A 24,897-nucleotide genomic window follows, 5' to 3' on the forward strand; every position below is an offset into this window, starting at 1 on the left:
AAGGACACAGGTGCATGGCTAGAGCTCTGGATAGATTTTCATACTGGCATGTATTCATCTGCGTTGCCAGAGCTGCAACTTAGGCTTCAGCCCTAGGATAGCAGTGGAAACAAAAGGCATGTTTGAGGTGCATTGCCAGAGCTATGTGTAAACGTCAGTGCTGAACAGGCAATGTGTACAGCTGGGGAGTACTGAGGTGTACTGGGACAGGAATATCGCCTGCATTGTGAGGTACTCCAGTGCCCTGTGTTGATCTGACAGCAGATAAATTGTTGTCGACTGTTTGCATCCGTGAGCACCACAATCATGAACTAGTCCCCAAAATGTGTTTTGTTTCAGGGAGTAATAGAGGTACATTGTCAGTGCTGTGTGGAGGTCTCAGTACTGGAACAGCAGAGGTTGTGTCTGGGTAGCTTAGATGTCCTCTGTCAGAGATGTGTGGAGGTTTCAGTACTGGAACAGCAGTGTTTGTGTCCAGGTAGTGGTGCCCTGTAACAGTTGTGTGGAGGTTTCAGTACTAGAACACCAGTGGTTGTGTCTAGAGAGGTGCTCAGTAAGTGCTGTGTGGAGGCTTCAGTAATGGAACAGCTGTAGAGGTGTCCTGGTGGGATAGAGGTGCCCTGTAAGAGTTGTCTGGAGGTTTCAGTACTGGAACAGCAGTGGTTGTGTCTGGGTACGACAGAGGTGCCCTGTAAGAGTTCTGGGGCGGTTTTAGTACTAGAAGAGCAGTTGTTGTGTCCGGGTAGGGTAGAGATGCCCTGGAAGAGTTGTCTGGAGGTTTCAGTACTGGAACAACAGCAGGTGTTTCCGGGCAGGGTAGAAAAGCCCATGAAGAGTTGTGTGGAGGTTTCAGTACTGGAACAGCAGTGGTTGTGTCTGGGTAGGGTACACGTGCCCTGTAAGAGTTGTCTGGGGGTTTCAGTACTGGAACAGCAGCATGGAGTTTGAGGGCAGGGTAGAGGTGCCCATAAAAAGTTGTGTAGAGGTTTCAGAGCTGGAACAACCAGAGTTGTGTCTGGGTAGGGAAGATGTGCCCTGTAAGAATTGTCTGGAGGTTTCAATACTGGAAGAGCAGCGTTTGTGTCTGGGTATGGTAGAGGGGCCCTGTAAGAGTGGTGTGGAGGTTTCAGGACTGGAACATCAGTGCTTGCGTCCAGAGAGTGGTGTCAAGTAGGCGTTGTGTGAAACAACAAAGGTTGTGTCTGGGTAGGGTAGAGGTGCCCATTAAGAGTTGTGTGTAGGTTTCAGTACTGTAACAGCAGAAGTTGTGTCTTGATAGGTTAGAGGTGCCCTGTAAGAATTGCGTGGAGGTTTCAGTCCTAGAACAGCAGTGGTTGTGTCCAGAGATAGGTGTCCAGTAAGAGTTGTGTGGAGGTTTCAGTACTGGAACAGCAGAAGTTGTGTCTCGATAGGTTAGAGGTGCCCTGTAAGAGTTGTGTGGAGGTTTCAGTCCTAGAACAGCAGTGGTTGTGTCCAGAGATAGGGGTCCAGTAAGAGTTGTGTGGAGGTTTCAGTACTGGAACAGCTGGGGTTGTGTCTGGGTAGGGTAGAGGTACCCAGTAAGAGCTGTGTGGAGGTTTCAGTACTGGAACAGCAGTGGCTGTGGCTGCATAGCTTGGAGATGCCCTGTAAGAGTTGTGTGGGGGTTTCAGCACTGGAACGGCAGTGGTTGTGTCTGGGTAGGGAAGAGGTGTCCTGTAAGAGTTATGCAGAGGGTTCAATACAGGAACAGCAATGGTTGTGTCCAGGTAGGGTATAGGTGTCCTGTAAGAGTCTTGTGGAGGTTTTAGTACTGGAACAGCAGCAGGTGTGTCCAGAGAGAGGTGTCCAGTAGGAGCTGTGTGGATCTTTCAGTACTGGAACACCAAGGGTTGTGTCCGGGTAGGGTAGAGGTGTCCTGTACGTTTCCTGTGGAGGTTTCAGTACTGGAGCAGCAGCAGTTATATCCAGAGAGAGGTGTCCAGTAAGAGGTTTCAGTACTGGAACAACAGTGGGTGTGTCCGGGTAGGGTAGAGGTGCCCTGTAGGAGTGGTGTAGAGGTTTCAGTACTGGAACAGCAGCGGTTGTGTCCGGGTAGGGGAGAGGTGCCCTGTATGGTGTTGTGTGGAGGTTTTAGTACTGGAAACATAGCAGTTGTGTCTGGGTAGGGTAAAGGCACCCTATAAGAGTTGTGTGGAGGTTTCAGTACTGTAACAGCAGCGGTTTTGTCCGGGTAGGGTAAAGGTGCTCTGTAAGAGTTGTGTGGAGGTTTCAGTACTGGAACAGCAGTGGTTGTGTCCAGGTAGAGTAGAGGTGCCCTGTAAAAGTTGTGTGAAGGTTTCAGTACTAGAACAGCAGTGGTTGTGCCCGGGTAGAATAGAAGTGCCCTGTAAGAGTTGTGTGGAGGTTTCGGTACTAATGTTGTAGTTGGACTCTCACTGCTAGGCGAGACTGCTGGTTTAAGGATGACAGTTAGTAGGTGAATAAGTCACTCCTACGTTGTACAGCAAGTCGCAACTGTCGGCCCAACCCTCCCGGCTCACAGTACCACAATAAAAACGCAAACAGTAAAAGTTGATTTCTGTCAGCCTTACGCATGGACTCTAGATTGCGACATCTCAGGGGAGTCGTGGTGGAACCGTAGTTACCCTTTTCTCTCGTTAGCAATAAGTCTCAGTCACACACAGGCAATGACAGACATGCAGGAAGTTGTAATATGTTTATTGAAAAGACTGCAATCTACGGTAAAATGCATGAGCTGCAATGATTAGGATAACAAACAATAAAAGAAGCATAATTGTGAAGATGAGAGTCGTGAATACAAAGACCCCTACCATCTTGCAATAAGCATGAAATTTAAAATCCCTAGCATAGAGAACCTAATCTCTAACCTCATGAGCGCTAGGTGTGACAAACCTAATCTGCCAGTACCATATCAATGAATAGCGCCCCCCAACCCTCATTACCTTGGAATGAGGTCTCTAGATCAGGCTCTGTGGTGACACGAAGGCTGAGTTCTGTACCTAGGTGACGTGCAGCATAGATGGCTTATGTAAGAAATCCCTCTGATAACCGTGTCTGTGTGAGATGTTTTTATACAGATCATGTAGGACCCTATACGCAGGTATGTTCCCAAACAATTGATTAGGAGGCAGACGTGTCGGCGCAATTATGTAAACAATCCCCAACAAGTGTACATTATGTTCCTGTCACACGTAAGTGAAAAAAGGACATGATCTGAATACCTACTTACATCACTTGATTTTGGCACTAATAGTGACTCCTTCACAGAGTGGCACTGATAATGCAAATCAAAACATTTTTATAACTATGAACAATGGCAGCCATCTTAAAAGAAATAATAAAATAAATGGACTATAACAGAGCATGCTAGGTAGGCAAAAAATCACTAGGTGACGAAGGGCACCGGCCTTCAAGCCAAAGGGCTAAGCTACACTCCTGAGTCCCAATAAAAACTAAATTGGATTCACCACACTATAAGAACAGTGGTTGTGTCCGGGTAGGGTGGAGGTGCCCGGTAAGAGTTGTGTGGAGGTTTCAGTACTGGAACAGCAGTGGTTGTGTCCAGAGAGAGGTGTCCAGTAAGAGTTGTGTGGAGGTTTCAGTACTGGAACAGCAGTGGTTGTGTCTGGGTAGGGCAGAGGTGCCCTGCAAGAGTTGTGTGGAGGTTTCTGTACTGGAACAGCAGTTGTTGTGTTCAGAAAGAGAGGTGTCCAGTAAGAGCTGTGTGAAGGTTTCACTACTGGAACAGCAAGGGTAGTGTCCTTGTAGGATATAGGTGCCCTGTGATAGTTGTATGGAGGTTTCAGTACTGGAGCAGCAATGGTTGTATCCGGGTAGGGTAGAGGAGCTATGTAAGAGCAGTGGTTTTGTCCAGTAGCGTAGAGGTGCCCTGTAAGAGTTGTGTGGAGGTTTCAGCACTTGAACAGCAGTGTTTGTGTCCACCAGGATAGAGGTTCCCTGTAAGAGCTGTGTGGAGGTTTCAGTATTGGAACAGCAGTGGTTCTGTCTGGGTAGGGCAGAGGTGCCCTGTAGGAGTTGTGTGGAGGTTTCAGTACAGAACAGCAGTGGTTGTGTTTCGGTAGGGTAGAAGAGCTCTGTAAGAGTTGTGTGAAGTTTTCAGTACTGGAACAGCAGTGGTTGTGTCCAGACAGAGGAGTCCTGTAAGCGTTTTGTGGAGGTTTCAGTACAGGAACAGCAGGGAATATGTCTGGGTAGGGTAGAGGTGCCGTGCAAGAGCTGTGTGGAGCATTCAGTACTAGAACAGCAGTGGTTGTCTCCGGGTAGGGTAGAGGTGCTCTGTAAGAGGTGAATAGCGGTTTCAGTACTGAAACAGCAGGGGTTGTGTCCAGAGAGAGGTGTCCAGTAAGAGTTGTGTGGAGGTTTCACTACTGGAACAGCAGTGGTTGTGTCCGGGTAAGGTAGAGGTGCCCGGTAAGAGTTTTGTGGAGGTTTCAGTACTAGTACAGCAGCGGTTGTGTCCTTGTAGGGTAGAGGTGCCTTGTAAGAGTTCTGTGAAGGTATCAGCACTTGAACAGCAGTGGTTGTGTCCAGGTAGGGTAGAGGTGCCCTTAAGAGTTGTGTGGAGTTTTCAGTACTGACACTGGAGTGGTTGTGTCTAGGTAGGGTAGAGGTTACCCCATAGGAGTTGTGTGGAGGTTTCAGTATTGGAGCAGCAATGCTTTTGTCCGGGTAGGGTAGAGGTGCCCTGCAAGAGCTGTGTGGAGGTTTCAGCAGTGGTTGTGTACAGAGGTGCCCAGTAATAGTTGTGTGGAGCTTTCAGTACAGGAACAGCAGGGGGTGTGTCTGGGTAGGGTAGAGGTGCCCTGCAAGAGGTGTGTGGAGGTTTCAGCAGTGGTTGTGTACAGAGAGTGGTGTCCAGTAAGATTTGGATGGAGGTTTCAGTACTGGAACAGCAGGGGTTGTGTCCGGGCAGGGTAGAGGTGCCCTGCAAGAGCTGTGTGGAGGTTTCAGCAGTGGTTGTGTACAGAGAGTGGTGCCCAGTAAGAGTTGTGTGGAGGTTTCAGTACTGGAACACAAGGGGTTGTGTCTAGGTAGGGTAGAGGTGCCCTGTAAGAGCTGTGTGAATGTTTCAATACTGGAACAGCAGGGGTTGTGTCTAGGTAGGGTAGAGGTGTCCAGTAAGAGTTGTGCGGAGGTTTCAGTACAGGAACAGCAGGGGTTGTGCCCGGGTAGGGTAGAGGTGCCCTGCAAGAGCTGCGTGGAGGTTTCAGCAGTGGTTGTGTACAGAGAGTGGTGCCCAGTAAGAGTTGTGTGGAGCTTTCAGTACAGGAACAGCAGGGGGTGTGTCTAGGTAGGGTAGAGGTGCCCTGGAAGAGGTGTGTGGAGGTTTCAGCAGTGGTTGTGTACAGAGAGTGGTGTCCAGTAATAGTTGTGTGGAGCTTTCAGTACAGAAACAGCAGGGGGTGTGTCCGGGCAGGGTAGAGGTGCCCTGCAAGAGCTGTGTGGAGGTTTCAGCAGTGGTTGTGTACAGAGAGTGGTGTTCAGTAAGAGTTGTGTGGAGGTTTCAGTATTGGAGCAGCAATGGTTTTGTCCGGGTAGGGTAGAGGTGCCCTGCAAGAGCTGTGTGGAGGTTTCAGCAGTGGTTGTGTACAGAGAGTGGTGTCCAGTAAGATTTGGATGGAGGTTTCAGTACTGGAACAGCAGGGGTTGTGTCCGGGCAGGGTAGAGGTGCCCTGCAAGAGCTGTGTGGAGGTTTCAGCAGTGGTTGTGTACAGAGAGTGGTGCCCAGTAAGAGTTGTGTGGAGGTTTCAGTACTGGAACACAAGGGGTTGTGTCTAGGTAGGGTAGAGGTGCCCTGTAAGAGCTGTGTGAATGTTTCAATACTGGAACAGCAGGGGTTGTGTCTAGGTAGGGTAGAGGTGTCCAGTAAGAGTTGTGCGGAGGTTTCAGTACAGGAACAGCAGGGGTTGTGCCCGGGTAGGGTAGAGGTGCCCTGCAAGAGCTGCGTGGAGGTTTCAGCAGTGGTTGTGTACAGAGAGTGGTGCCCAGTAAGAGTTGTGTGGAGCTTTCAGTACAGGAACAGCAGGGGGTGTGTCTAGGTAGGGTAGAGGTGCCCTGGAAGAGGTGTGTGGAGGTTTCAGCAGTGGTTGTGTACAGAGAGTGGTGTCCAGTAATAGTTGTGTGGAGCTTTCAGTACAGAAACAGCAGGGGGGGTGTCTAGGTAGGGTAGAGGTGCCCTGCAAGAGGTGTGTGGAGGTTTCAGCAGTGGTTGTGTACAGAGAGTGGTGCCCAGTAATAGTTGTGTGGAGCTTTCAGTACAGAAACAGCAGGGGGTGTGTCTAGGTAGGGTAGAGGTGCCCTGCAAGAGGTGTGTGGAGGTTTCAGCAGTGGTTGTGTACAGAGAGTGGTGCCCAGCAAGAGTTGGATGGAGGTTTCAGTACTGGAACAGCAGAGGCTGTAGATGGGTAGGGTAGGGGTGCATTTGTGGAGCTGTGTGTAAGCGTGGGTTAGGTCGTCTGGCAGACTTAAAATACAAAAAAAAATCAAAATAAAAAAGGCATCCCTAGTGAACTAAAAGCGTCTGATAAAGTCAGAAAAAAATGCCCCTCTGCCTACAGCCCCCCACAACCTCCCGGCCTCCCCTTCTCCCTCAGCAGCCTGAGCAGGTTCCGCGTGTTACTTTTGGTTTAAGGTGCTCAGTTAAACCACCAGTCTCTGATTCGGGGGCACATTATTTGCCCCCGAGCCCTTGCCAAGAGATTAGAGCAGAGCCCTAGTGAGGCAAACGAAAACAGCAACACTTGCAAACATTTAACTGCAAGAAAAAATAATAATATATAAAGGAAAAGGAAATTGTTCGCTGCGCCTACGCCCCGGTTCTGTGCCATAAAAGACCAGCACAATTATTCACATACGTAAAGGTAATTTACCAGGCCGAATACAAAAAAAATCACATTGACGAAAAGAAATTGCTATTTTTTTGTGCGCCAAATGCCGACTAATTGCTGCAATGATTCTCATATAAAGCATCATTTTCGCTTGGGAAGGAAAGAGGGAGGGATTTAAAAAAAAAAGGACTGAAGAGAAGATTTTCTGGGTTTTGTTTCCAGTGGAAGGCGCTATTCAGAGCGGCCTGAATGCCAGCGTTTCACAGCGTGCTTATTATCCGCACAGGTCAAGTATTGCGCGCCGTCGGCGCTGTGCATGCTAAATAACTCCCTTCATGGAACGGGCCTATGGCGTACTTACCACATAATGCCTTAAAACCCCGTCTAAAATACAGGACAATTAGCAAGACCTTCCCCGCGCTCTAACAATAGGCCTCCGATGAAAGGTGATTGCAGCGCCGCGGCTTTCGTCGACCGACATTTGCGAGGCATTAAGGTGCTGCTCCTGTGAGGTAAAGAGCCTCTGCAGGAATGGAGGGGTCTAGGCCTCCCATCTCTACAAACACCATCTATGAGGTAAAGAGCCTCTGCAGGAACGGAGGGGTCTAGGCCTCCCATCTCTACAAACACCATCTGTGAGGTGAAGAGCCTCTGCAGGAATGGAGGGGTCTAGGCCTCGCATCTTTACGAACACCATCTGTGAGGTAAAGGGGTTCTGCAGGAACGGAGGGGTCTAGGCCTCCCATCTCTACAAACACCATCTGTGAGGTAAAGAGCCTCTGCAGGAATGGAGGGGTCTAGGCCTCGCATCTTTACGAACACCATCTGTGAGGTAAAGGGGTTCTGCAGGAACGGAGGGGTCTAGGCCTCGCATCTCTACAAACACCATCTGTGAGGTAAAGAGCCTCTGCAGGAATGGAGGGGTCTAGGCCTCCCATCTCTACAAACACCATCTGTGAGGTAAAGAGCCTCTGCAGGAATGGAGGGGTCTAGGCCTCCCATCTTTACAAACACCATCTGTGAGGTAAAGAGCCTCTGCAGGAATGGAGGGGTCTAGGCCTCCCATCTCTACAAACACCATCTGTGAGGTAAAGGGGTTCTGCAGGAACGGAGGGGTCTAGGCCTCCCATCTCTACAAACACCATCTGTGAGGTGAAGAGCCTCTGCAGGAATGGAGGGGTCTAGGCCTCGCATCTTTACGAACACCATCTGTGAGGTAAAGGGGTTCTGCAGGAACGGAGGGGTCTAGGCCTCCCATCTCTACAAACACCATCTGTGAGGTAAAGAGCCTCTGCAGGAATGGAGGGGTCTAGGCCTCGCATCTTTACGAACACCATCTGTGAGGTAAAGGGGTTCTGCAGGAACGGAGGGGTCTAGGCCTCCCATCTCTACAAACACCATCTGTGAGGTAAAGGGCTTCTGCAGGAACGGAGGGGTCTAGGCCTCCCATCTCTACAAACACCATCTGTGAGGTAAAGAGCCTCTGCATGAATGGAGGGGTCTAGGCCTCCCATCTCTACAAACACCATCTGTGAGGTAAAGAGCCTCTGCAGGAATGGAGGGGTCTAGGCCTCCCATCTCTACAAACACCATCTGTGAGGTAAAGAGCCTCTGCAGGAATGGAGAGGTCTAGGCCTCCCATCTCTACAAACACCATCTGTGAGGTAAAGAGCCTCTGCAGGAATGGAGGGGTCTAGGTCTCCCATCTCTACAAACACCATCTGTGAGGTAAAGAGCCTCTGCAGGAATGGAGGGGTCTAGGCCTCCCATCTCTACAAACACCATCTGTGAGGTAAAGAGCCTCTGCAGGAATGGAGAGGTCTAGGCCTCCCATCTCTACAAACACCATCTGTGAGGTAAAGAGCCTCTGCAGGAATGGAGGGGTCTAGGCCTCCCATCTCTACAAACACCATCTGTGAGGTAAAGGGGTTCTGCAGGAACGGAGGGGTCTAGGCCTCCCATCTCTACAAACACCATCTGTGAGGTAAAGGGGTTCTGCAGGAACGGAGGGGTCTAGGCCTCCTATCTCTACAAACACCATCTGTGAGGTAAAGGGGTTCTGCAGGAACGGAGGGGTCTAGGCTTCGCATCTTTACGAACACCATCTGTGAGGTAAAGGGGTTCTGCAGGAATGGAGGGGTCTAGGCCTCCCATCTCTACAAACACCATCTGTGAGGTAAAGAGCCTCTGCAGGAATGGAGGGGTCTAGGCCTCCCATCTCTACAAACACCATCTGTGAGGTAAAGAGCCTCTGCAGGAACGGAGGGGTCTAGGCCTCGCATCTTTACGAACACCATCTGTGAGGTAAAGGGGTTCTGCAGGAACAGAGGGGTCTAGGCCTCCTATCTCTACAAACACCATCTGTGAGGTAAAGGGGTTCTGCAGGAATGGAGGGGTCTAGGCCTCCTATCTCTACAAACACCATCTGTGAGGTAAAGGGGTTCTGCAGGAACGGAGGGATCTAGGCCTCCCATCTCTACAAACACCATCTGTGAGGTAAAGAGCCTCTGCAGGAATGGAGGGGTCTAGGCCTCCCATCTCTACAAACACCATCTGTGAGGTAAAGAGCCTCTGCAGGAATGGAGGGGTCTAGGCCTCCCATCTCTACAAACACCATCTGTGAGGTAAAGAGCCTCTGCAGGAATGGAGGGGTCTATGCCTCGCATCTTTTCGAACACCATCTGTGAGGTAAAGGGGTTCTGCTGGAACGGAGGGGTCTAGGCCTCCTATCTCTACAAACACCATCTGTGAGGTAAAGGTGTTCTGCAGAAATGGAGGGGTCTAGGCCTCACATCTTTACAAACACCATCTGTGAGGTAAAGGGGTTCTGCAGGAATAGAGGGGTCTAGGCCACACACGTCCACAGACCCCTTTCAGGGGGTAAAGAAGCTGTGCAGCAATGGAAGGGTCTAGGCCTCACACGTCCAAAAATCCCGTTCATGAAGTAAAGAAGCTCTGCAGGAATGGAAGGATCTAGGCCTCACATCTTTACAAACACCATCTGTGAGGTAAAGGTGTTCTGCAGGAATAGAGGGGTCTAGGCCACACACGTCCACAGACCCCGTTCATGAGGTAAAGGGGCATTGCAGGAATGGAGGGGTCTAGGCCTCACACCTTTACAAACACCATCTGTGAGGTAAAGGTGTACTGCAGGAATAGAGGGGTCTAGGCCTCACACGTCCACAGACCCCTTTCAAGGGGTAAAGAAGCTCTGCAGGAATGGAAGGGTCTAGGCCTTGCATCTCTACAAACACCATCTGTGAGGTAAAAGGGTTCTGCAGGAATGGGAGGGTCTAGACCTCACAGGTCCACAGACCCATTTCAAGGGTTAAAGAAGCTCTGCAGGAATGGAAGGGTCTAGGCCTCACACGTCCACAGACCCTGATCATGATGTAAAGGGGTTCTGCAGGAATGGAGGGGTCTAGGCTTCGCATCTCTACAAAATACATCTATGATGTAAAAGGGTTCTGCAGGAATGGAAGGGTCTAGGCCTCACACTTTTACAAACATCTTCTGTGAGGTAAAGAGGGGTCTAAGCCTCACACGTCCACAGACCCCGTTCATGAAGTAAAGAAGCTCTGCAGGGATGGAAAGGTCTAGGCCTCACACATCCACAGACCCCGTTCATGATGTAAAGGGGTTCTGCAGGAATGGAGAGGTCTAGGCCTCGCATCTCTACAAACACCATCTGTGAGGTAAAGGGGTTCTGCAGGAATGGAGGGGTCTAGGCCTCACACGTCCACAGACCCCTTTCAAGGGGTAAAGAAGCTTTGCAGGAATGGAAGGGTCTAGGCCTCACACGTCCACAGACCCCGATCATGATGTAAAGGGGTTCTGCAGGAATGGAGGGGCCTAGGCCTCGCATCCTTACAAAAACCATCTATGAGGTAAAAGGGCTCTGCAGGAATGCAAGGATCTAGGCCTCACACTTTTACAAACATCTTCTGTGAGGTAAATAGGGGTCTAGGCCTCACACGTCCACAGACCCCGTTCATGAAGTAAAGTATCTCTACAAATACCATCTGTGAGGTAAAGGGGTTCTGCAGGAACGGAGGGGTCTAGGCTTCGCATCTCTACAAACACCATCTGTGAGGTAAAGAGCCTCTGCAGAAACGGAGGGGTCTAGGCCTCGCATCTTTACGAACACCATCTGTGAGGTAAAGGGGTTCTGCAGGAACGGAGGGGTCTAGGCCTCCTATCTCTACAAACACCATCTGTGAGGTAAAGGGGTTCTGCAGGAACGGAGGGGTCTAGGCTTCGCATCTCTACAAACACCATCTGTGAGGTAAAGAGCCTCTGCAGGAATGGAGGGGTCTAGGCCTCGCATCTTTACGAACACCATCTGTGAGGTAAAGAGCCTCTGCTGGAACGAAGTGGTCTAGGCCTCCTATCTCTACAAACACCATCTGTGAGGTAAAGGGGTTCTGCAGGAACGGAGGGGTCTAGGCTTCCGATCTCTACAAACACCATCTGTGAGGTAAAGAGCCTCTGCAGGAATGGAGGGGTCTAGGCCTCGCATCTTTACGAACACCATCTGTGAGGTAAAGAGCCTCTGCAGGAACGGAGGGGTCTAGGCCTCCTATCTCTACAAACACCATCTGTGAGGTAAAGGGGTTCTGCAGGAATGGAGGGGTCTAGGCATCCTATCTCTACAAACACCATCTGTGAGGTAAAGGGGTTCTGCAGGAACGGAGGGGTCTAGGCCTCCCATCTCTACAAACACCATCTGTGAGGTAAAGGGGTTCTGCAGGAACGGAGGGGTCTAGGCTTCGCATCTTTACGAACATCATCTGTGAGGTAAAGGGGTTCTGCAGGAATAGAGGGGTCTAGGCCACACACGTCCACAGACCCCGTTCATGAGGTAAAGGGGTTCTGCAGGAATGGAGGGGTCTAGGCCTCGCATCTCTGCAAACACCATCTGTGAGGTAAAGGGGCTCTGCAGTAATGGAGGTGTCTAAGCCTCAAATGTCTACAAACCCCGTTCATGAGGTAAGGGGGCTCTGCAGGAATGGAAGGGTCTAGGCCTCGCATCTCTACAAACACCACCTGTGAGGTAAAGGGGCTCTGCAGCAATGGAGGTGTCTAAGCCTCAAACGTCTACAAACCCCGTTCATGAGGTAAAGGGGCTCTGCAGGAATGGAAGGGTCTAGCTCTCGCATCTCTACAAACACCATCTGTGAGGTAAAGGGTTCTGCAGGAATGGAAGGATCTAGGCCTCACACCTTTACAAACACCATCTGTGAGGTAAAGGGGTTCTGCAGGAATGGAGGGGTCTAGGCCTCGCATCTCTACAAACACCATCTGTGAGGTAAAGGGGTTCTGCAGGAATAGAGGGGTCTAGGCCACACACGCCCACAGACCCCGTTCATGAGGTAAAGGGGTTCTGCAGGAATGGAGGGGTCTAGGCCTAGCATCTCTGCAAACACCATCTGTGAGGTAAAGGGGCTCTGCAGTAATGGAGGTGTCTAAGCCTCAAACGTCTACAAACCCCGTTCATGAGGTAAAGGGGCTCTGCAGGAATGGAAGGGTCTAGGCCTCGCATCTCTACAAACACCACCTGTGAGGTAAAGGGGCTCTGCAGCAATGGAGGTGTCTAAGCCTCAAACATCTACAAACCCCGTTCATGAGGGAAAGGGGTTCTGCAGGAATGGAGATGTCCAGGACTCACACGTCCACAGACCCCGTCCATGAGGTAAAGAAGCTCTGCAGGAATGGAAGGATCTAGGCCTCACACCTTTACAAACACCATCTGTGAGGTAAAGGGGTTCTGCAGGAATGCAAGGATCTAGGCCTCACATCTTTACAAACACCATCTGTGAGGTAAAGGGGTTCTACAGGAATGGAGGTGTCTAAGCCTCAAACGTCTACAAACCCCGTTCATGAGGTAAAGGGGTTCTGCAGGAATGGAGGGATCTGGGCCTCACACCTTTACAAACATCATCTGTGAGGTAAAGAGGGGTCTAGGCCTCACACGTCCACAGACCCCGTTCATGATGTAAAGGGGTTCTGCAGGAATGGAAGGATCTAGGCCTCACACGTCCACAGACCCCGTTCATGAAGTAAAGAAGCTCTGCAGGAATGGAAGGGTCTAGGCCTCACATCTCTACAAACACCATCTATGCGGTAAAGGTGTTCTGCAGAAATGGAGGGGTCTAGGCCTCACATCTTTACAAACACCATCTGTGAGGTAAAGGGGTTCTGCAGGAATAGAGGGGTCTAGGCCACACACGTCCACAGACCCCTTTCAGGGGGTAAAGAAGCTGTGCAGCAATGGAAGGGTCTAGGCCTCACACGTCCAAAAATCCCGTTCATGAAGTAAAGAAGCTCTGCAGGAATGGAAGGATCTAGGCCTCACATCTTTACAAACACCATCTGTGAGGTAAAGGTGTTCTGCAGGAATAGAGGGGTCTAGGCCACACACGTCCACAGACCCCGTTCATGAGGTAAAGGGGCATTGCAGGAATGGAGGGGTCTAGGCCTCACACCTTTACAAACACCATCTGTGAGGTAAAGGTGTACTGCAGGAATAGAGGGGTCTAGGCCTCACACGTCCACAGACCCCTTTCAAGGGGTAAAGAAGCTCTGCAGGAATGGAAGGGTCTAGGCCTTGCATCTCTACAAACACCATCTGTGAGGTAAAAGGGTTCTGCAGGAATGGGAGGGTCTAGACCTCACAGGTCCACAGACCCATTTCAAGGGGTAAAGAAGCTCTGCAGGAATGGAAGGGTCTAGGCCTCACACGTCCACAGACCCCGATCATGATGTAAAGGGGTTCTGCAGGAATGGAGGGGTCTAGGCTTCGCATCTCTACAAAATACATCTATGATGTAAAAGGGTTCTGCAGGAATGGAAGGGTCTAGGCCTCACACTTTTACAAACATCTTCTGTGAGGTAAAGAGGGGTCTAAGCCTCACACGTCCACAGACCCCGTTCATGAAGTAAAGAAGCTCTGCAGGGATGGAAAGGTCTAGGCCTCACACATCCACAGACCCCGTTCATGATGTAAAGGGGTTCTGCAGGAATGGAGAGGTCTAGGCCTCGCATCTCTACAAACACCATCTGTGAGGTAAAGGGGTTCTGCAGGAATGGAGGGGTCTAGGCCTCACACGTCCACAGACCCCTTTCAAGGGGTAAAGAAGCTTTGCAGGAATGGAAGGGTCTAGGCCTCACACGTCCACAGACCCCGATCATGATGTAAAGGGGTTCTGCAGGAATGGAGGGGCCTAGGCCTCGCATCCTTACAAAAACCATCTATGAGGTAAAAGGGTTCTGCAGGAATGCAAGGATCTAGGCCTCACACTTTTACAAACATCTTCTGTGAGGTAAATAGGGGTCTAGGCCTCACACGTCCACAGACCCCGTTCATGAAGTAAAGGAGCTCTGCAGGAATGGAAAGGTCTAGGCCTCCCACATCCACAGACCCCGTTCATGATGTAAAGGGGTTTTGCAGGAATGGAGAGGTCTAGGCCTCGCTTCTCTACAAACACCATCTGTGAGGTAAAAGGGTTCTGCAGGAATGGAGGGGTCTAGGCCTCACACGTCCACAGATCCCTTTCAAGGGGTAAAGAAGCTTTGCAGGAATGGAAGGGTCTAGGCCTCACACGTCCACAGACCCCGATCATGATGTAAAGGGGTTTTGCAGGAATGGAGGGGCCTAGGCCTCGCATCTCTACAGAAACCATCTCTGAGGTAAAAGGGTTCTGCAGGAATGGAAGGGTCTAGGCCTCACACTTTTACAAACATCTTCTGTGAGGTAAAGAGGGGTCTAGGCCTCTCACGTCCACAGACCCCGTTCATGAAGTAAAGAAGCTCTGCAGGAATGGAAAGGTCTAGGCCTCACACATCCACAGACCCCGTTCATGATGTAAAGGGGTTCTGCAGGAATGGAGAGGTCTAGGCCTTGCTTCTCTACAAACACCATCTGTGAGGTAAAGGGGTTCTGCAGGAATGGAGGGGTCTAGGCCTCACACGTCCACAGACCCCTTTCAAGGGGTAAAGAAGCTTTGCAGAAATGGAAGGGTCTAGGCCTCACACGTCCACAGACCCCGATCATGATGTAAATGGGTTCTGCAGGAATGGAGGGGCCTAGGCCTCGCATCTCTACAAACACCATCTATGAGGTAAAGGGGTTCTGCAGGAATAGAAGGGTCTAGGCCTCGCATCTCTACAAACACCATCTATGAGGTAAAAGGGTTCTGCAGGAATGCAAGGATCTAGGCCTCACACTTTTACAAACATCTTCTGTGAGGTAAATAGGGGTCTAGGCCTCACACGTCCACAGACCACGTCCATGAAGTAAAGAAGCTCTGCAGGAATGGAAAGGTCTAGGCCTCACACATCCACAGACCCCGTTCATGATGTAAAGGGGTTTTGCAGGAATGGAGAGGTCTAGGCCTCGCTTCTCTACAAACACCATCTGTGAGGTAAAGGGGTTCTGCAGGAATGGAGGGGTCTAGGCCTCACACGTCCACAGATCCCTTTCAAGGGGTAAAGAAGCTTTGCAGGAATGGAAGGGTCTAGGCCTCACACTTCCACAGACCCCGATCAGGATGTAAAGGGGTTTTGCAGGAATGGAGGGGCCTAGGCCTCGCATCTCTACAGAAACCATCTATGAGGTAAAAGGGTTCTGCAGGAATGGAAGGGTCTAGGCCTCACACTTTTACAAACATCTTCTGTGAGGTAAAGAGGGGTCTAGGCCTCTCACGTCCACAGACCCCGTTCATGAAGTAAAGAAGCTCTGCAGGAATGGAAAGGTCTAGGCCTCACACATCCACAGACCCCGTTCATGATGTAAAGGGGTTCTGCAGGAATGGAGAGGTCTAGGCCTCGCTTCTCTACAAACACCATCTGTGAGGTAAAGGGGTTCTGCAGGAATGGAGGGGTCTAGGCCTCACACGTCCACAGACCCCTTTCAAGGGGTAAAGAAGCTTTGCAGGAATGGAAGGGTCTAGGCCTCACACGTCCACAGACCCCGATCATGATGTAAATGGGTTCTGCAGGAATGGAGGGGCCTAGGCCTCGCATCTCTACAAACACCATCTATGAGGTAAAGGGGTTCTGCAGGAATAGAAGGGTCTAGGCCTCGCATCTCTACAAACACCATCTGTGAGGTAAAGGGGTTCTGCAGGAATAGAGGGGTCTAGGCCTCCCACGTCCACAGACCCCTTTCAAGGGGTAAAGAAGCTTTGCAGGAATGGAAGGGTCTAGGCCTCACACGTCCACAGACCCCGATCATGATGTAAATGGGTTCTGCAGGAATGGAGGGGTCTAGGCCTCGCATCTCTACAAACACCATCTATGAGGTAAAGGGGTTCTGCAGGAATAGAAGGGTCTAGGCCTTGCATCTCTACAAACACCATCTGTGAGGTAAAGAGGTTCTGCAGGAATGGAGGGGTCTAGGCCTCACATCTTTACAAACACCATCTGTGACGTAAAGGGGTCCTGCAGGAATAGAGGGATCTAGGCCTCACACGTCCATAGACCCCGTTCATGAGGTAAAAAAGCTCTGCAGGATTGGAAGGGCCTACGCCTCACATCTTTACAAACACCATCTGTGAGGTTAAGGGGTTCTGCAGGAATAGAGGGGTCTAGAACTCACACCGTTACAACACCATCTGGGCGGTAAAGGGGATCTGCACAAATGGAGGGGTTTAGGCCTCACATCTTTACAAACACCATCTGTGACGTAAAAGGGTTCTGCAGGAATGGAAGGGTCTAGGCCTCACACCTTTACAAACATCATCTGTGTGGGTCTAGGCCTCACACGTCCACAGACCCCGTTCATGAGGTAAATAAGCTCTGCAGGAATGGAAGGGTCTAGGCCTTGCATCCCTACAAACACCATCTGTGAGGTAAAGGGGTTCTGCAGGAATAGAGGCGTCTAGACCTCACATTTTACAAACACCATCCATGAGGTAAAGGGGTTCTGCAGGAATGGAGGGGTCTAGGCCTCACATCTTTACAAACACCATTTGTGATTTAAAGGGGTTCTGCAGGAATGGAGATGTCCAGGCCTCACACGTCCACAGACCACGTCCATTAGGTAAAGAAGCTCTGCAGGAATGGAAGGATCTAGGCCTCACATCTTTACAAACACCATCTGTGAGGTAAAGGGGTTCTTCAGGAACAGAAGGGTCTAGGCCTCGCATCTCTACAAACACCATCTGTGAGATGAAGGGGATCTGCACAAATGGAGGGGTTTAGGCCTCACATCTTTACAAACACCATCTGTGACGTAAAAGGGTTCTGCAGGAATGGAAGGGTCTAGGCCTCACACCTTTACAAACATCATCTGTGTGGGTCTAGGCCTCACACGTCCACAGACCCCGTTCATGAGGTAAATAAGCTCTGCAGGAATGGAAGGGTCTAGGCCTTGCATCCCTACAAACACCATCTGTGAGGTAAAGGGGTTCTGCAGGAATAGAGGCGTCTAGACCTCACATTTTACAAACACCATCCATGAGGTAAAGGGGTTCTGCAGGAATGGAGGGGTCTAGGCCTCACATCTTTACAAACACCATTTGTGATTTAAAGGGGTTCTGCAGGAATGGAGATGTCCAGGCCTCACACGTCCACAGACCACGTCCATTAGGTAAAGAAGCTCTGCAGGAATGGAAGGATCTAGGCCTCACATCTTTACAAACACCATCTGTGAGGTAAAGGGGTTCTTCAGGAACAGAAGGGTCTAGGCCTCGCATCTCTACAAACACCATCTGTGAGATGAAGGGGTTCTGCAGGAATGGAGGGGTTTAGGCCTCATGCCTCCAAAAACCCCATTCATGAGGTAAAGATGCTCTGCAGGAATGGAGAGGTCTAGGCCTTGCATTTTCACAAACCACATTCATGAGGTAAAGGGGTTCTGCAGGAATGGAGGGGTCTAGGCCTTGCATCTTCACAAACCCCATTTGTGAGGGAAAGAGGCTGTGCAGGAATGGAGAGGTATGGGCCTCGCATCTTCACAAACCCCATTCGTGAGGGAAAAAGGCTGTGCAGGAATGGAGGGGTTTAGGCCTCGCATCTTTACAAACACCATCTGTGAGGTAAAGAGGTTCTGCAAGAATAGAGGGGTCTAGGCCTCACATCTTTACAAACACCATGTGTGAGCTAAAGGGGTTCTGCAGGAATGGAGGGGTCTAGGTCTCACAGTTCCACAAAGCCATTTCATGAGGTAAAGAAGCTCTGCAGGAATAGAGCTGTCTAGGCCGCACACCTCAATAAACCCCATTTGTGCGGTAAGAGGGTTCAGTGCGAATGGAGGGGTCTAGGCCTCATGCCTCCACAAACCCCCTTGGTGAGTTAATAGGTCTCTGCAGGAATGGAGCGGTCTAGGCCTCACACGTCCACAAACCCCATTTGCGAGGTAAAGGGGTTCTGCAGGAATGGAGGGGTCTAGGCCTCACACCTCCACAAACCCCATTCACAAGGTAAAGGGGCTCTGCAGGAATGGAGAGGTCTAGGCCTCACACGTCCACAAACCCTATTTGCGAGGTAAAGGGGTTCTGCAGGAATGGAGGGGTCTAGGCCTCACATCTCCACAAACCCATTCATGAGGTAAAGGGGTTCTGCAGGAATGGAGCGGTCTAGGCCACGCATCTTCACAAACACTATTCATTAGTTAAAGGGGTTCTGCAGGAAAGGAGGGGTATGGGTCCCGCATCTTCACAAACCCCATTTGTGATTTAAAGGGGTCCTTCAGGATTGGAGGGGTCTAGGCCTTGTACCTTCACAAACCCCATTCATGAGGTAAAGGGGTTCTGCTGGAATGGAGCGGTCTGACCTTGCATCGTCACAAATCCCATTTGTGAGGTAAAGAGGCTCTACAGGAATGGAGGGGTCTAAGCATCACACGTCCAGAAACGCTATTCATAAGGTAAAGGCGTTCTACTGTGATGGAAGGGTGTAAGCTTTGTACTTACACAAACGCCATTCTTGAGGTAAACGGCTTCTGCTGAGGTAAAAGGGTGCTGCAGGAATAGGGGGTCTAGGCCTTGCATCTTCACAAACCACATTTGTGAGGTAAAGGAGTTCTGAGGTAAAGGGGTTCTGCAGGAATGGAGGGCTCTAGGCCTCACGGCTCCACAAACCCCATTCATGAGGTAAAGGGGTTCTGCAGGAATGGAGGGGTCTAGGCCTCACATCTTCACAAACCCCATTCATGAGGTAAAGAGACTCTGCAGAAATGGAGGGATCTAGCCTCGCATCTTCCCAAACCCCATTCGTGAGGTAAAGGGGTTCTGCAGAGGCAAAAGAGTTCTGCTGGAATGGAGCGGTCTAGGCCTTGCATCTTCACAAACCCCATTTGTGAGGTAAAGAGGCTCTGCAGGAATGGAGGGGTCTAGGCCTCACGTCGACACAAACCCCATTCATGAGGTAAAGGGCTTCTGCTGAGGCAAAGTGGTTCTGCTGGAATGAAGCAGTCTAGGCCTCACCCCTCCACAAAACTCATTCATGAGGTAAAGGAGTTCTGCTGTAACAGAGTGGTCTAAGCCTCACATCTCCACAAAACCCATTTATGAGGTAAATGAGTTCTGCTGGGATGTAAGGGTATGAGCCTCATAACTCCACAAACCCCATTCATGAGGTAAAGAGGCTCTGCAGGCATAAAGGGGTCTAGGCCTCGCATATTCACACACTTGAATCATGTAGTAAAGGAGTTCTACTGGAATGGAGTGGTTTAGGCCTCACATGTCTACAACCCCCATTCTTGCGGTAAAGAGGCTTTTCAGGAATGGAGGGGTCTAGGCCTCACATCTTCACAAATCCCATTCATGATGTAAAAGGGCTCTGCAGGAAGGGAGGGGTCTAGGCCTCACACCTCCAAAAAACCCATTTGTGAGGTACAGGGGTTCTGCTGAGGTAAAGGGGTTCTGCTGGAATGGAGTGGTCTAGGCCTCACGCCTCCACAAAACACATTCATGAGGTAAAAGGTGTAGGAGGCTGGCCTGGCTTGTAGTGGGTACCAGAGGTACTTACACCTTGTGCCAGGTCCAGTTATCCCTTATTAGTGTAGAAGAGGTGTTTCTAGCAGCTTAGGCTGATAGAAGGTAGCTATGGCAAAGCAGCTTAGGCTGAACTAGGAGACGAGTGAAGCTCCTACAGTACCACTAGTGTCATATGCACAATATCATAAGAAAACACAATACACAGATATACTAAAAATAAAGGTACTTTATTTTTATGACAATATGCCAAAGTATCTCAGTGAGTACCCTCAGTATGAGGATAGCAAATATACACAAGATATATGTACACAATACCAAAATATGCAGTAATAGCAATAGAAAACAGTGCAAACAATGTATAGTCACAATAGAATGCAATGGGGGCACATAGGGATAGGGGCAACACAAACCATATACTCTAGAAGTGGAATGCGAACCACGAATGGACCCCAAACCTATGTGACCTTGTAGAGGGTCGCTGGGACTGTAAGAAAACAGTGAGGGTTAGAAAAATAGCTCACCCCAAGACCCTGAAAAGTGGGTGCCAAGTGCACCTAAGTTCCCCAAAGAGCACAGAAGTCGTGATAGGGGAATTCTGCAGGAAAGACCAACACCAGCAATGCAACAACAATGGATTTCCAGATGAGGGTACCTGTGGAACAAGGGGACCAAGTCCAAAAGTCACGATCAAGTCGGGAGTGGGCAGATGCCCAGGAAATGCCAGCTGTGGATGCAAAGAAGCTGCCACCAGATGGTAGAAGCTGAGGATTCTGCACGAACGACAAGGGCTAGAAACTTCCCCTTTGGAGGATGGATGTCCCACGTCGCGAAGAGTCGTGCAGAAGTGTTTTCCCCCGCAGAAAGACCGCAAACAAGCCTTGCTAGCTGCAAGGGTTGCTGTTAGGGTTTTTGGATACTGCTGTGGCCCAGGAGGGACCAGAATGTCACCAATTGCGTCAGGGGACAGAGGGGGTGCCCAGCAAGACAAGGAGCCCTCTCAGAAGCAGGCAGCACCCGCAGAAGTGCCGGAACAGGCACTACAAAGTGGAGTGAAACGGTGCTCACCCGAAGTTGCACAAGAGAGTCCCACGCCGCCGGAGGACAACTCAGGAGGTCGTGCAATGCAGGTTAGAGTGCCGTGGACCCAGGCTTGGCTGTGCACAAAGGAAATCTTCGTGGAGTGCACAGGAGCCGGAGTAGCTGTAAAACATGCGGTTCCCAGCAATGCAGTCTGGCGTGGGGAGGCAAGGACTTACCTCCACCAAACTTGGACTGAAGAGTCACTGGACTGTGGGAGTCACTTGGACAGAGTTGCTGAGTTCAAGGGACCTCGCTCGTCGTGCTGAGAGGAGACCCAGAGGACTGGTGATGCAGTTCTTTGGTGCCTGTGGTTGCAGGGGGAAGATTCCATCGACCCACGGGAGATTTCTTCGGAGCTTCTAGTGCAGAGAGGAGGCAGACTACCCCCACAGCATGCACCACCAGGAAAACAGTCGAGAAGGCGGCTGGATCAGCGTTACAGTGTCGCAGTAGTCGTTGTTGCTACTTTGTTGCAGTTTTGCAGGCTTCCAGCACGGTCAGCAGTCGATTCCTTGGCAGAAGGTGAAGAGAGAGATGCAGAGGAACTCTGATGAGCTCTTGCATTCGTTATCTAAAGAATTCCCCAAAGCAGAGACTCTAAATAGCCAGAAAAGGAGGTTTGGCTACTTAGGAGAGAGGATAGGCTAGCAACACTTGAAGGAGCCTATCAGAAGGAGTCTCTGACGTCACCTGCTGGCCCTGGCCCCTCAGAGCAGTCCAGTGTGCCAGCAGCACCTCTGTTTCCAAGATGGCAGAGGTCTGGAGCACACTGGAGGAGCTCTGGGCACCTCCCAGGGGAGGTGCAGGTCAGGGGAGTGGTCACTCCCCTTTCCTTTGTCCAGTTTCGCGCCAGAGCAGGGCTGGGGGATCCCTGAACCGGTGTAGACTGGCTTATGCAGAGATGGGCACCATCTGTGCCCATCAAAGCATTTCCAGAGGCTGGGGGAGGCTACTCCTCCCCAGCCCTGACACCTTATTCCAAAGGGAGAGGGTGTAACACCCTCTCTCTGAGGAAGTCCTTTGTTCTGCCTTCCTGGGCCAAGCCTGGCTGGACCCCAGGAGGGCAGAAACCTGTCTGAGGGGTTGGCAGCAGCAGCAGCTGCAGTGAAACCCAGGGAAAGGCAGTTTGGCAGTACCCGGGTCTGTGCTAGAGACCCGGGGAATCATGGGATGGTCTCCCCAATACCAGGATGGCATTGGTGGGGCAATTCCTTTTTCTTAGACATGTTCCATGGCCATATTCGGAGTGACCATTGTGAAGCTACACATAGGTAGTGACCTATATGTAGTGCACGCGTGTAATGGTGTCCCCGCACTCACAAAGTCCGGGATATTGGCCCTGAACAATGTGGGGGCACCTTGGCTAGTGCCAGGGTGCCCACACACTAAGGCGGTCATTCTGACTTTGGCGGGCGGCCTCCGCCGCCCGCCAAAGTCCCGCCGTCAGAATACCGCTGCGCGGTCAAAAGACGGCCGCGGTAATTCTGAGTTTCCCGCTGGGCTGGCGGGTGACCGCCAGAAGGCCGCCCGCCAGCCCAGTGGGAAACCCCCTTCCATGAAGATGCCGGCTCCGAATGGAGCCGGCGGAGTGGAAGGGGTGCGACGGGTGCAGTTGCACCCGTCGCGATTTTCAGTGTCTGCTTGGCAGACACTGAAAATCTTGGTGGGGCCCTGTTAGGGGGGCCCTGCAGTGCCCATGCCATTGGCATGGGCACTGCAGGGGCCCCCAGGGGCCCCACGACACCCGTTACCGCCAGCCAGGTTCTGGCGGTCAAAACCGCCAGAACCAGGCTGGCGGTCGGAATCCCCATGGCGGCGCTGCCTGCAGTGCCGCCATGGAGGATTCTCTAGGGCGGCGGGAAACCGGCGGGACACCGCCGGTTTCCCGTTTCTGACCGCGGCTGTATCGCCGCGGTCAGAATGCCCAAGGATGCACCGCCAGCCTGTTGGCGGTGCATCCGCGGTCCCCGGCCCTGGCGGTAGTCTACCGCCAGGGTCGGAATGACCCCCTAAGTAACTTAGCACCCAACCTTTACCAGGTAAAGTTTAGACATATAGGTGACTTATAAGTTACTTAAGTGCAGTGTAAAATGGCTGTGAAATAACGTGGACGTTATTTCACTCAGGCTGCAGTGGCAGGCCTGTGTAAGAATTGTCAGAGCTCCCTATGGGTGGCAAAAGAAATGCTGCAGCCCATAGGGATCTCCTGGGATCCCAATACCCTGGGTACCTCAGTACCATATACTAGGGAATTATAAGTGTGTTCCAGTATGCCAATGTAAATTGGTGAAATTGGTCACTAGCCTGTTAGTGACAATTTGTACAGAGAGAGCATAACCACTGAGGCTCTGGTTAGTAGAGCCTCAGTGAGACAGTTAGGCACCATACAGGGAACACATACATGTAAGTCACAAACTTATGAGCACTGGGGTCCTGGCTAGCAGGGTCCCAGTGACACATAACAAACATACTGAAAACATAGGGTTTTCACTATGAGCACTGGGCCCTGGCTGGCAGGATCCCAGTGAGACAGTGAAAACACCCTGACATTCACTCATAAACAGGCCAAAAGTGGGGGCAACAAGGCTAGAAAGAGGCTACTTTCTCACAGTAAGAGCCTATCAGAAGGAGCCTCTGACGTCACCTGCTGGCACTGGCCACTCAGAGCAGTCCAGTGTGCCACAAACACCTCTGTTTCCAAGATGGCAGAGGTCTGGGACACACTGGAGGAGCTCTGGGCACCTCCCCTGGGAGGTGCAGGTCAGGGGAGTGGTCACTCCCCTTTCCTTTGTCCAGTTTCGCACCAGAGCAGGGCTGGGGGATCCCTGAACCGGTGTAGACTGGCTTATGCAGATATCAAAGCATTTCCAGAGGCTGGGGGAGGCTACTCCTCCCCAGCCTTCACACCTATTTCCAAAGGGAGAGGGTGTTACACCCTCTCTCAGAGGAAGTCCTTTATTCTGCCTTCCTGGGCCAGGGCTGCCTGGACCCCAGGAGGGCAGAAACCTGTCTGAGGGGTTGGCAGCAGCAGCAGCGGAGACCCTGGAAAGGCAGTTTGGCAGTACCCGGGTTCTGTGCTAGAGACCCGGAGGATCATGGAATTGTCCCCCCAATGCCAGAATGGCATTGGGGTGACAATTCCATGATCTTAGACATGCTACATGGCCATGTTCGGAGTTACCATTGTGACGCTGTACATAGGTAGTGACCTATGTACAGTGCACGTGTGTAATGGTGTCCCCGCACTCACAAAGTCCGGGGAATTTGCCCTGAACGATGTGGGGGCACCGTGGCTAGTGCCAGGGTGCCCTCACACTAAGTAACTTTGCACCCAACCTTCACCAGGTGAAGGTTAGACATATAGGTGACTTATAAGTTACTTAAGTGCAGTGGTAAATGGCTGTGAAATAACGTGGACGTTATTTCACTCAGGCTGCACTGGCAGGCCTGTGTAAGAATTGTCAGAGCTCCCTATGGGTGGCAAAAGAAATGCTGCAGCCCATAGGGATCTCCTGGAACCCCAATACCCTGGGTACCTCAGTACCATATACTAGGGAATTATATGGGTGTACCAGTATGCCAATGTGAATTGGTGAAATTGGTCACTAGCCTGTTAGTGACAAATATGGAAAGCAGAGAGAGCATAACCACTGAGGTTCTGGTTAGCAGAGCCTCAGTGAGACAGTTAGGCATCACACAGGGAACACATAAAGGGCACATACTTATGAGCACTGGGGCCCTGCCTGGCAGGGTCCCAGTGACACATAGACTAAAACAACATATATACAGTGAAATATGGGGGTAACATGCCAGGCAAGATGGTACTTTCCTACAAAAGGGTTCTGCTGGAATGGAGTCATCTAGGTCTCACATCTCCACAAAACCCCATTCATGAGGTTAAGGGGTTCTGCTGGGATGGAAGTGTATAAGACTCGTACCTCCACAAACCTCCTTTGTGAGATAAAGGGATTCTGCTGGAATGGAAGCCTCACACCTCCACAAACACCATTTGTTTACTGGAATGG

This window comes from Pleurodeles waltl, chromosome 9 (genome assembly GCF_031143425.1).
Source record: "Pleurodeles waltl isolate 20211129_DDA chromosome 9, aPleWal1.hap1.20221129, whole genome shotgun sequence".
Classification (NCBI taxonomy): domain Eukaryota; kingdom Metazoa; phylum Chordata; class Amphibia; order Caudata; family Salamandridae; genus Pleurodeles; species Pleurodeles waltl.